The sequence below is a fragment of the Miniopterus schreibersii genome (assembly GCF_964146895.1).
Source record: "Miniopterus schreibersii genome assembly, chromosome: 7".
Classification (NCBI taxonomy): Eukaryota; Metazoa; Chordata; class Mammalia; order Chiroptera; family Miniopteridae; genus Miniopterus; species Miniopterus schreibersii.
The window spans coordinates 13,750,968-13,763,282 of record NC_138108.1 but is presented as its reverse complement, the minus strand read 5'-3'; the positions used below and the strand labels follow the sequence as shown (position 1 = coordinate 13,763,282).

The following is a 12,315-nucleotide window of genomic DNA, read 5'->3' as shown; positions in this document are numbered from 1 at the left end:
AGGGCTGGAGGATCCACTTCTAAGGTGACTCACTCACATGGCCGGCGAGTTAATGCTGGCAATTGGCTGGAGGCCTCAGCTTCATCTCTAGTAACTCTTTCCACAGAGCTACTTGAGTGTCCTCATATGGGTTGGTGGCTGGCTTTTCCCAGGGCAAGGAATCTAAGAGACCAAAGCAAAGGTTGCATTGCCTTTTATGACTCAGCCTTGGAAGCTATACATTGCCACTCCCGCCATACTCTATTGGCCACATGGAGTCAGCTCTGATGCAGTGTGAGAGGAGACCGCTCAGGCCTGAAAGCAGCCACATGAGGGTATTTACACCATGGAAATCTGCAAGTGCTACAAATCAGGCTTCAGCTTATTTTGCTTTTGTTGTTGTTCTTTCTTTGTTTTCAGAATACTGATTATTAAACATTTACCAGCACATCATTGAATTTAACTATGCTTACCTAGAGACAAAAATAATTACAAAGCACAATTACTACAAATTAGCTTCAATAATTATGGTGTTGGTAGTAGTGCTAGTATTGCTATTCTGAGATTGTCATGTGAGTGGTACAGAACAAACAAATGATTAATTATGTTTCTGTTGTTAAGATCTTGGATTTTGCAGAATAGGGAACAGAAGACACAAACGTAACAGAATAAGTAAAAACCCTTAGTACTGAATTTCTGTTGAAAGTATCAGTTTGAGCACATGACGAATTTTATTTTATTTTATATAACATATATTAAGTAATATAATGGTGGGGATGGGCTCAGCAAAATACAACTGTGGGTACTGTAGGAAAAACCACCAAATTTCTTCAACAAAAAACACCACAAGAAAGATAAAAAGAAATGAAGGGGGGATTCTTTGATAAAAAGAGATGGAAAAGATGTTTAACCAACCTCATTGTGTGCATTTTATTGAATCCTGACTCATATTTTTTTTTAAATTTTTTAAAAGGAAAAGTGTGTGAGTGAGAAAGAGGGCATTCCTAAGATAATTAAGAAATAATCATTGGATGTATAATGTTATTAAGGATTTTCTTTTGATTTTGTGTGATTATTGTGTATTTTTGTATGTATAACAATTATATTTTAATAGCATATGCTGTCTTTTAGAAGCACATCCTGAAATATTTACATATAAAGTTATATTATTGATATGCCTCGGATTTGCTTTAAAATAATCAGGGAAAGGAGTATTGAGAGGAGATATAGAAAAATAAAATTGATCATAAACAGGTAATTTGTTGAAACTTAGTGATGGATAGATGGAAGGTCAATATATTATTTGTCTATTTCTTTATTTGACGGAAATTTTTCTTAAAATTTTTTTTTAAGGATTAAGTTTCCTACACTCCTATGCCTGCTAGATTTTGTTTTCCCAAGTTGTTTTAAAAATATAAGCATATTTTTATGGTGATGATTAACTGGACTTATTGTGATCATTTTGCAATATATATAAATATCGAATCATTATTTTGTACATCTGAAATTAATATGTGTGCCAATTATATCTCAATAAAAAAATACAAGCGTATTTTTTATTGAGATAAGTTTCCGTGAATGTGTTTTTACTGTCATCATCTAAAAATAATTTACTAAGTGCCACATGTGTGGACCTCAATTTAACAAATTTCACAAATCACCAAAGTATAGACATACAACCATACAGAATTAGTTAAAAAAAAAAATCAACTCATTAGAGTCGATTTATAGACCAAAATGCCTTGATAGCAATTAATGCAATGCTTAATTAGGAGCCCCAAAACTCTTTCCAAACAATAAGCAATCAGAAGTCTTATGAAGTCACATGCCTTTAAAACAGTTATTGCTTCTGTATAACATTAGAAAAGCCCACATAGGAAGATTCTTTAAAACATCTGGAACCCAGTACATTTGCTACAGGTGAGCAAACAGAGCCTCCATAAAAACCACAGAGCAGACAAAACGGGCTGATTGACCTGAGGGGCACTCGTATGAATAGCCCATTAGGAGGAGACAGACAGAACGTTTACCCACAGTGCATTTCTCAAGGAAAGGAAACCTCCGAAAAGTACAAAGACGCATCAGCCAAACCATCCCCATTTGCTTAAGGTGTGAAATATCCTTTCCCATCAGACAGACAGCAAATATTTAACAAGGAAAGATGAGAAGCAGGTGCAGAATTTAGGCGATGGGTAACGACTCCTCGCACCATTTTGAGTCACCAGAGAGGCGTTCATGTCAGTGACCTTCAGACACAGATAGTGCTTTTGAACATTATAAAAAGTAGGTGGCATTTTAGGAAGAGATCTCTCCCTGGCCCTGGGCCCCAGAAGTCCAACCAATTTAAAAACCCACACACCATGGCCAGTCAGTGGTGAGGAACCTCGGCCATCAGCCAAGGTAAGTAATGCAAGTAAACCCTGAAAGTGTCCTGAAGCCAGACTTCAGGTGAAAATCAACAAGGTGTTGACTTTGGAGCTCCTAGTGAGTGTCCTCAAAGCCTCAAGTCCCGAAAGGAGCACAGTTTTCTGAGTGACTCCAAGCCAGCTTCCCTGCGCATGTGTCTAATGGGCCACCTGCATCAGAACCACCTTGAGATGCTGCTAAATTCAGACCTCCTAAACACAATGGCCAGTGTGACTAGTGAATGGGAACTTTTAATTAAGAAGCCCACTAAAATGTTCATGCCCACTAAAATTTGAGAATGATGGTACTAGGCCCAGCCTGATCAGTGAATATTTTCACAAATCACATAATGCCAACAGCAGAAGCAAATGTTTATTATTTTGCTGTTATGTAAAGTGTGTATGAAATCATTTTGTATCACAAGTCTCTTATCTACAAAACTTGGTGGGAAAGTTGGGGTAAGGGTTGGAGGTTGTTCAGGGTCAGAGATTCTCTCTAACTCCTGGCTAGACTTCTTGTTTTTTTAATCTTTGAATCATCCAGTTTAAGTGTTGATGTTAAAAAAAATATGTAGGTCATGAGGACAGATAAGAACCCATCATTTTTATGACTATCTGCGGGTATAGAGTATATTCAAACCTCTAAGACAAGGGTGCATTAATGCTGCCTATTGTGGAAAGACTAAACCTCACTCAGATTAGTGGGACCTACCAAAAGCCTAGAACTGGGTTGAAGTTCCATTTATCAGCTGTGTGACTTTAGTTGCTCCATCACCTAACCATCTAAAGTATGTTTTTATGTTTAAATTGAGAGCATAATGAAAATACCCAACAGGATTAAATGAAATACTGTATGTAAAAGCCTTCATATCTTCTGAATATCAATGGAGCATAAATTGTTAAAATTTTTATTCGTCCAGCAGCGCGCAGTTACGTAAACTAACACTGAGCAAGTACTACATTCAGCCACTGTGCTGGTAGGCACTGGGCTATCCCCATTCGAGACACTATAAAATCTCCCTGGCTGGCTTGTCTCAGTGGTTAGAGTGTCGGCCCTCGGACTAAAGGGTCCTGGGTTCCATTCTGGCCAAGGGCATGTACCTCTGTTGCAGGCTCGATCCCCAGCCCATGCAGGAGGCAACCAATCATTGTGTCTCACTCACATCGATCTCTCTTTCTCCCTCTCTCTTCCCCTCCCTCCCTCCCTTCCACTCTCTCTGAAAAGCGATGGAAAAAATATCCTCAGGTGAGGATTAAAAAAAAAAAAGATACTCTAAAATTCCCTAGCTTATTTTGTCTGTTGTTCACATCTTTCTTCTCCCACTGGTTGTAAGCTTCATGAGGGCAAGAATATTTATTTTGTTCATTAATATATGCCCTAGAAGTGTGCCTGACGCAGAGTAGGTACTCTATAAATAGTTGCTACTTATAATAATATTAGTAATATAATAAATTAAGTGATTAATTTAATTCATGATATAATAGCAATAATAATGGTTATACGTTATTGATGGCTAATAAGGATATTGAAAAAGCACAGCTGTTAACTGAAGAGAGGGGAAGAGGAAGGGGGACCTACTCTGTGCTGGGCACTGCACAGGCATTTATTAATACAGTGCTCCCCGTTCCAGGCAGAGTTTCTAGAAGAAGGACCTTTAACTGGCAAATCCCCACCGAACAGTCAGTCCTAAGGCCTGGCCTGGTTGCACCAGCGAGAGAGCTAGAGCATACCTTCTCCCCAAGACTCCTGGAAATCCCAACAGGGAAGAAGAAATATTGCCAGGTCACAGACTTATGCCCTATGTGCTCTCTCCACCACTCCACCCCCCAGGAAAGCCTGAAAGGTTTTCATAAACTAAGAGGAGCTCTTCATCAGGAAGCCCTGGGGAGGTGCTGACTGCTCACCTAGGACCTTACAGCAGGCCCAGGCACAGCTCACAAGTCTGTCACCGCCTGTTGTAAAAGTAGATAAATCAAATGTGGGTCTGGGCTATTAAAACTATGTTAAAAACAATATATATGAGCAAACGGAGCCCCTGAGAGGGGAGCAGGGTTGCTGGAAAAATCATTGTCTCAGAACAAGGGGCCGGCTGGGTTTGGCCCCTGCGTCTCTCCAGGCCTCAGTCAGCCCCAGTCACTCAAACCCTACTTGTCTCCTAAAGTCTAAAACAGGAGCAGCAGCACTTCGTATCCTCCCATCTTCTGAGCTGGAAGGCAGGCCTCCCATGGACAGAAATCTGGAAGGGCATACACTAAATCATTAACAAGTTACCTCTGGGGGAGGAAGTCATGGGAAAGGAGAGGCGGCTTTTAAATTCATGCACTTGCGTATTTTATAAATTTGTCAAAACAAGCATGTATTACTTCTGTAATTTAAAAAAATCAATTATGATTCTTTTTTTAAGAGTTCTTTGTTGGGGGATAAAAGCAGGCTTCCCAGCAGACGTGCCACACTGTATGGAAATTCTCAGTGAAAGCTAATTCCAGCTTGCTCTGGTGGGACCAGGGAAAAACACGGATCTCATCTGCTGGTGGACACCAATGTTACGTCGTCCCAGGAACCAGAGTTTTGCCTCTCCAATGGGGCTCCATGCTTGGGATTCCTTTGTGTATCTTTAGCTTCTATGCAGCCATGTGGAAATGTCCTCTCCTTGAACAGCTCATGCTGGAAGGCAATCTGTTGTGTCTTCTGCAAGTCAGCCTGCCCAAGACCAGGGCTCTCTCAGTCTATCTGAAATGATTCCTTGTTTTCAGGACACCCAGAGTCCTGCTGAACAAACTGGTTTAAACCCTTGAGTCCTGTTCCAACAGGTTACAGCAAAGGGATTTATGAGAAGTCGTGTCTGGAAGCTGGAGGAAAATATTTGGTAATGTGAGCAGCCTGGTCCAGAGGCTGGCTGTGGTGTATAACTAGACATCCGCCCTGAGGCCCAGCACGGAGCTGGGTCATGCTACCTAGACCCACAGAACCACAGTGGGCCCCATTCACAAAACCACACCACCCCACGGCCCAGAGCCAGACAGGCTCCACGCTGAGAGCACCTTTTCCAAAATGTGGCAATGCAGACGTGTAACCAGAAAGTCTACCTCTGCCTGTGGTCAGTGTCTGCAACTGAGAATGAGGCAAGGCTAGCATTGCACAATGACTTTCAGAGTTGGAAGGGACTGTATGGGTGAATTCAGAGGGTGATTTCAATCTGGACTTCACAGAGCCCCAGAAGTCAGAGCAGGCATCTCAAGGAACAAGGGTGAGGCTGAGGTGGGGCTCTGGACTGTCCATTCAGCTTCATCAAGAATGATTTACCATTTATTTATTATATATCTATTATATCATTTCTCTCCTTATATCTGGCTTCTTCCCTGTGACTTCCCTGTGGTCTAGTCTCAGTATAAAATCATGTTCAAAGAAACAGATGTCCATCAAAAACTACAATCCAAATCAATTAAAATCTACACAAAGCCTTTAAGGAAGAAGCCAAAGGGTAGAGAGCATTCTTAATGCACACCAAGATATCTTTAAAATCCATTACTCCCAATGTCTGCCATTCTCAATATCTTCCACATTGACAGCAGCAGCTTCCTGAAATCTTCCTCTCCATCCTACTCAAAGCCATACCAAAAACTGTCTTCAACATTCAGCCTGTCTGGCTCACCCACCAACCTCCCTCCCCTCTCTACCTCAGGTCTCCATTATATAGTTCAACTGGCCTTTCTGGCTTCATTGGTGGGTTGGGCTTTCCCCCCCTCTTGCTCCGTATGAGTATGAATCCTCCTTCTTTACAAGGTAGGGAACATGGAAAAAGACTGAATTCTAATAGAGTGGTATTTTTTTTCCTTGTTGCATTGAGGTCCTACAGGAAAAAAAAAAAATCATTTTTAAAAGGATGCCACTGGTCTGGTCCATTCTAAATGGAGTCTCTGAGAAAATTCTAACTGGTGATCATTCTGCTCCTACATATTAAGTGTCAAGAGCTTCATTACATCACAAAGCAATGTGCATAATTTATTTTTTGCCAGCTTTCATATGTGAAAGTTCTTCCTTAGCCAGGTTTTTTACAGGGTTTGAAGTCTGGCCAAAGTTCCTTTTGCTTAAAAGTATTTCTGTCCATCAACTAGCAGAAATTTATCAGTATCTAAACTTCCACAATGACTTCCCAAGGACTAATGAAATATAAACATATTCTCTAAAACAGGTAAACACTTCAGTCACTAATACCAATTACATCCTCTGAATTCATTTCTCAAATTCGCTAGCCAGGCAACTGGTGACACCTTAAGATTGGGGTAAAGAAGAAAAAAGTTCCAAAGCATGAGTTCACCAGGAGGCAAGGTCCAGAGAGAACCCACAGCAAAGTGGAAGGGACTGGGGCAACAGGAAAGGACAGAGCCAAAGAAAGCAGTGTTAGAAACCTGCTGAGTAACTGGCCTTGACCCACCAGACACAGCCATCCAAGAAGCCCCGAGCTGTCATTATTTGTCAACACTGAGGTGCCAGGTGTACTTTTGGAGTGGAGTACCTCCTCAGGGCACAACCTCAGCAAATCCTCCTGACCTGGCAAGCTCACTAACTCTTCTCTCTTCTCTAACAACCCCACCCACCAGCTTGTCATTGGGTAACAAATACCACCCCCATCCTACTCTCCCTTGTTCTGTCTTCTGTTCCCATCTTCACGCTGTCCAAGCCCACCCAGCTACTCACCTCTCACCACCTGGTGGGCACCAGGGCCCTGTACTTACCCAGTCTAGTCTGTGCCCATGACCCAGTGAGCTCTGCCTCTCTAAAGACTCCCCTCAACTAACCCTTGTCTTCTCTCACTTGTATCTAATTTCCCCTCATCAACTGTACTGCTGTCCTCTGCCTCTAACAAACTTTAGTTACCTAACACCTTTCCTGCCTGACATAGCAAAACCATAATGCTGAATCCTTCCATAATCGGGACTCTCACAATGTTGTTCAGTGAGTAAGTTAATTAATGAATGAGTGAATAAATAAATGCTTTATAAGATTCGGCAGGGTGTGTTGTGAAAACCACCAAATAACACAACAATAACAACAGCAAATATCTTAGGAGGTTAATGTCCATTATTTTTATCTGTCCTTAGAGGCTTATCTGACTCAAGGAACTATGGACATTCATTGTTTTTGTCAATCATCCATTCCCTTTCTTATGATTTCCCTTGGAAATTGTCAATCAAGGCACCAAGGTAACCAAGAGATGGGCTGATGGTCCAGTTGGGCCACCCAGGCCTCTCTCCTCCAGGGATATGCATCTTGAGTTGAGTGATCCAAGAATGGAAATAATTGGAGCAAATTCCTCCAGAATGCTGTGCCCTATATAGACTGGCCAACTGCTTAAAGGCATTGTGGCATCACGTGGGTCCTAGAGCTAAGTTGCCCATGATTGAACATGGATCTACCATTTATTACCTTCATCTCTTTGGATTACTTAAGGTTTCTTAACTCCTTATTGTCTCAGTTTCCTTTATGTATAAAAGTGATATGCAATGCCCATCAGGTCTGGCTTGTACCTCCTGCTTCTGATACTGACTAAATCAAGCATGGCAAGAAACTAAAGCAGTTTTCCACTGTATTTTTTGCTAAACTTTTCATGCCTGTTCTCTGGTTCTAAGGACTACTGCCTGAAAGACTTCTTTAGAAAAAGTGAGAGAATAAATATATACAAAAAACTAGCAAGTGTCTGAATACAGGCCAAGAATCCACCACCAACTTTTCCTTGAGAAGAAAGCCAACAAGGTGCAGCCCACCTGCTCCGCCCATTGGGCTCAAAATTCTTTTTGTTGCTGTCCTTCCTGATATAGACCAGGGCTTCCCCTGTGCAGTCATGTTCTTTGTATTTGACCCCTGCCTATAATATTCGTTACCTATTTCATTTCAAAATTATTCCAATCCTTTTCAAATATAAATCCCTATTTACCCTCTCCAAATTTAAATTATCCATGCAATCATAAATTTAATGTGCCTTTTAAATTATTTCCTTGACAAACACTTACAGAACTCTTAGAGTACGTCAGGCCTTGCCCTAAGTACTTTACAAGTATTAGCTTATTGACTGATGAGGAAGGGGTCACACAGTGAGCAGTAGAATTGAGTATGAAATCCAGGTAGGATGATGCCAGAACTTGAGTTCAACCTGAGTTAACCACTATGCTGCTCCACCTTTCTAATATAGATTTGAATAACCTAACTATGAAAATGTTTTCATTTTAGTTCATATTCCACTTAAATCGCCTACCTCATGTACCACCAGTGGTACATACCACACTTGGAGAAACACCAGCAGAGTGCAAAGAACTGTGGACTTAGAAAAGAAGACATCAGTTCAACTCCTTTTCCACTACTTACTTGCTGTGTGGCCACCTTTTTCAGACCAGTGTAAGCCTCAGTTTCCCCACATCTTGACTATGGATAATAATCCCTATTTTTCTCACAGGTGGTGGCAGAGACTAGAGAATTCCTACCATCACACGTGCTTTGGGAAATAGTGCTGCCGCGAGTCAACTTCAACCCCTCTGATGATGAATAAATGTTTAAAATTAAGGAAACGATGCCCCTGCTTTTTCATTATGAGCATCCCTGTCTGGTTGAAAACCCTTTCAAATAAAAAGTGGATCCTTTTGTTCCTTTGTGCTATAGAAGCTGTTGCTGCTGCCGCCAATTCAAAATAAATTACTTCATGAAGTAAGGTCTGTTTATGTTATTCCACTACCTGATGACTTCCTGTGTATAACATTCACATGTGAGCATCTCAGCCAAAGGCCCATAAAGCCATTTCCCCCACGCTTCACACTCGGCTGTGCGAAACATCTGCTTTTCTTGGCCACCTGAGTTGATGAGTTTTACTTTGCACCACGGTGAGGTCCAGGTGTCAAGCGAGGGCCCAGACATTTTCTTCCCTCATCGCCTCGAGAGCGGTCTGGGTTTATAGCCCCATTTCCCCCACAAGAGCTGGTGGCGACGAAGGCACGGCAGCTGGGCTTCATTACCCTCAATCAATGGCTTCGACTTTTTTTTAAGGTAGCAGACAGGGCCGAAGGTTGCATTCTCACATTTTCAGCCAGGTTGGAGCTGTGGCCATCTGGGAAGATGGGTGTGAATATAAACCTCAATGAGGAAACTTTGTGTGTGTGTTTTTCCTCTTTGGGAGCTCTTACAACTCAAAAATTCCCTGAGTCCTCCCCCTGGGAGTGGCATATTCCCTAGACTGAGCCCTTGAGCTTGGACAAGGATCTGATCTCAGGTCCTTTCTGCTCCTCTTCATTATCAATATGGAATGAGAATAAGTCATGTAATATTAGTGGAGTGTTTTGATATCCTCACATAATATCAAATCTATAATAAACTAGGGAAACCCTGATGTCATAGAGGCCTTTCAGGGGTGCTCCTTCCTGATTCCAACAATCCTTCATAATCACAGGTTTCTTTTGAGCCCTGTGCCTATTTTCACCTTAGCAAACACACCTCAGCATAACAGAAAACTTCACCAGACAACCGATCGCTGTGAAAGGAGAGGAAGATAAATACAGAGGTAACATCCCCTAAATCCCTCATGGCCTGCCTCTGTGCCACTGTGGGCCAAACCACACCCTGCTAACACGGAAAGAAAGCAACTCTGTTCCTGAACCAACACAGGTCATATTTTGAAAACCAAAGCTTATTAAGGAAATTACTCAAAACATGTTGCAACTGAGTCAATACACTGGCATCCCAGGCAAGGCGCTGCCCATCACACCTTTTGTACTTAATAACCTGTGGACCTTTGACCTCGCGTTGCACCAACATTGAGTGCCTCTTCTCCTCTTGCTTTGGACTCCTGCTTCAGCTCTGCTTGAAACACATCCCCACCTCAACCTTCACACCCCCAACCCCCACCCCAATCCTCGCTCCTGCTCCTGTTCCCATGGATCCTACACCTGTGCCGGCTCTTGTAAATGCAAAGACTGCAAATGCACCTCCTGCAAGAAGAGCTGCTGCTCCTGCTTCCCTGTGGGCTGTGCATAGTGTGCCCAGGGCTACATCTGCAAAGGAGCATCAGACAAGTGCTGCTGCTGTGCGTGATGTGAGGGGAGCCTGCTCCCTGATGTAATAGAGCAACGTGTCCAAACTTGCATTTTTTTATTCCACCCTGACCCATTCACTATATTCTCTTTTCTATGAAATATGTGAAGGATAATAAAATTTATTGACTTAAAAAAATGACCTGTGGACCTTCATGGTTTTATAAACAGCCAGTGGATGGTGGTACAATTGGAAAATGAGCCAAGAGAACAAACTTACATTCTTTCCTGAAAGGGGATTTGCACACAGCTATGGTCTGTCTGACACGCCTCCATGCTTCTAGTGGGTCCTGCAGGAGTTTTCCTAAGCCACCCCCATAGCCTGTCTGACCAGAAAAGATCACTTTAATGGTCCTGGTTGACCGTAAATAACTGTATTCATTTAACTGCTTGGGATTTTCCCTTCAAAAAAAAAACTGTCCCTTTATTGCAGGAATGTATTAAAAAGTGTTAGAAACTTCCCATGCACTGTGCTATTTGTCCAAAACTGTAAGATAAGCAGCATGCCCCCATTTCACAAGCAGGAAAACCCAACAGGCAGAGGTCACAGACCTTGCAGGGGTTGATCGGGGTTTACACCTGAGTTTTCTCCAAGTCCCACGTGCTCTATATCAAATGAACTCCTTCAACTTCTCTTCCCTCTGTTCAGAGCTATCTCAATTGCCATCCCTAAGTACAGGTGACCCTTGAACAAAATGGGTCTGAACTGCATGGTTCACTTATACGTGCATTTTTTTTTTCAATAGTCAGCCTTTACTATCTGCAGTTTCACATCCACAGGTTCAACCAAGCACAGACTAAAAGAATTTTCGCTTTCTCAACCACAGATCTCCAATGGCTGATTGAAAATACCATTTTCCATCTGTGGCTGGTTGAATCCAGGGATATGAAGGGCCGACTGTGGAGTCAAAAGTTGCTCGCGGATGTTCTACTCTGTGGGGGTCAGAGCCTTTTACCCCACATTGTTCAAGAGTCATGTGCTTACTCTCCCCTTTGCAAGAAGTGTCCTCTCTCCTTTCCACCCATGCTTGGAAGCCCAGCCTGTCCAGGCTCCTCCAGGGCCTCTCTTCCCTGCATCTTGTGTTTTCTCCTCTCCACTGACAACCACCTTCTCCTTTGCTCTCTCAGCCAAATTTCTTAAAAGCAAACTACACCCTTCCCTTTGTTCAGTTCCTACCTGCTGCTCACAGCCTTGAATGTCCACCGAAAAGACAGCTTCAATGCACTGCTGGTCTTTCCCTTTATCTTTACTACATTCTGATTCCATCCAGACCTCAGGCAAATAAGCATATGCTGATCTGTATGCCAAAAGTAGATATATATCCAGATACTACACACTTTTCTCCATGAATTTTTCAAAGCACCTTATTAAATATTTTCCCAGGTTTTTTGTTTTCTCTTTCTTGAACAATTGGAGCTACCTGAAAGTAGTGGGACTTGGGACATGCATGCAATACAATTAGAATCAAATACAAAATAGAACTCAACCCCTTTTTACCAAATGGAATCAGCTGTGCTTGTTCACTAACTACCGAAGTAAGAGCCATAGTTCTTTAGGAAACAACATATATATATATTTTTTAATTTGGCTAATATGACATAGAAGCCTCACTTTCCATAGGTGGAGAACATGGAAAGAAGAAATTGTTAGCTCCATCAAAAACCTGGGTCGTGTTAGCAGAAAGGTAAGGAAAAACCATTTCAATGCATTGCTGGAATGTGGGTAAATTGGTGCCACATTTTTTTGGAGAAAGACTTCTCCAAAAACTCTCAAAATAAAAAATACATATACTCTGGTCGAGCGGTTCCACTCCTTTAGAACTAATCCCACAGGGTTACTCATGTCTATGCACAA

At 42.0% G+C, this 12,315-nt stretch overlaps 1 pseudogene across 1 annotated transcript in view; it reads left to right on the top strand.

Moving 5' to 3' along the window:
* LOC308559778 (metallothionein 1H-like protein 1 pseudogene) overlaps positions 1-10,461 on the top strand; it is a 44,022-nt pseudogene extending 33,561 nt beyond the window's left edge. Inside the window, exon 2 of the transcript in view lies at positions 10,226-10,461. The product of the transcript in view is annotated as a metallothionein 1H-like protein 1 pseudogene (transcript). The remainder of the gene's footprint in view (positions 1-10,225) is intronic.
* Positions 10,462-12,315: the final 1,854 nt, after the last annotated feature.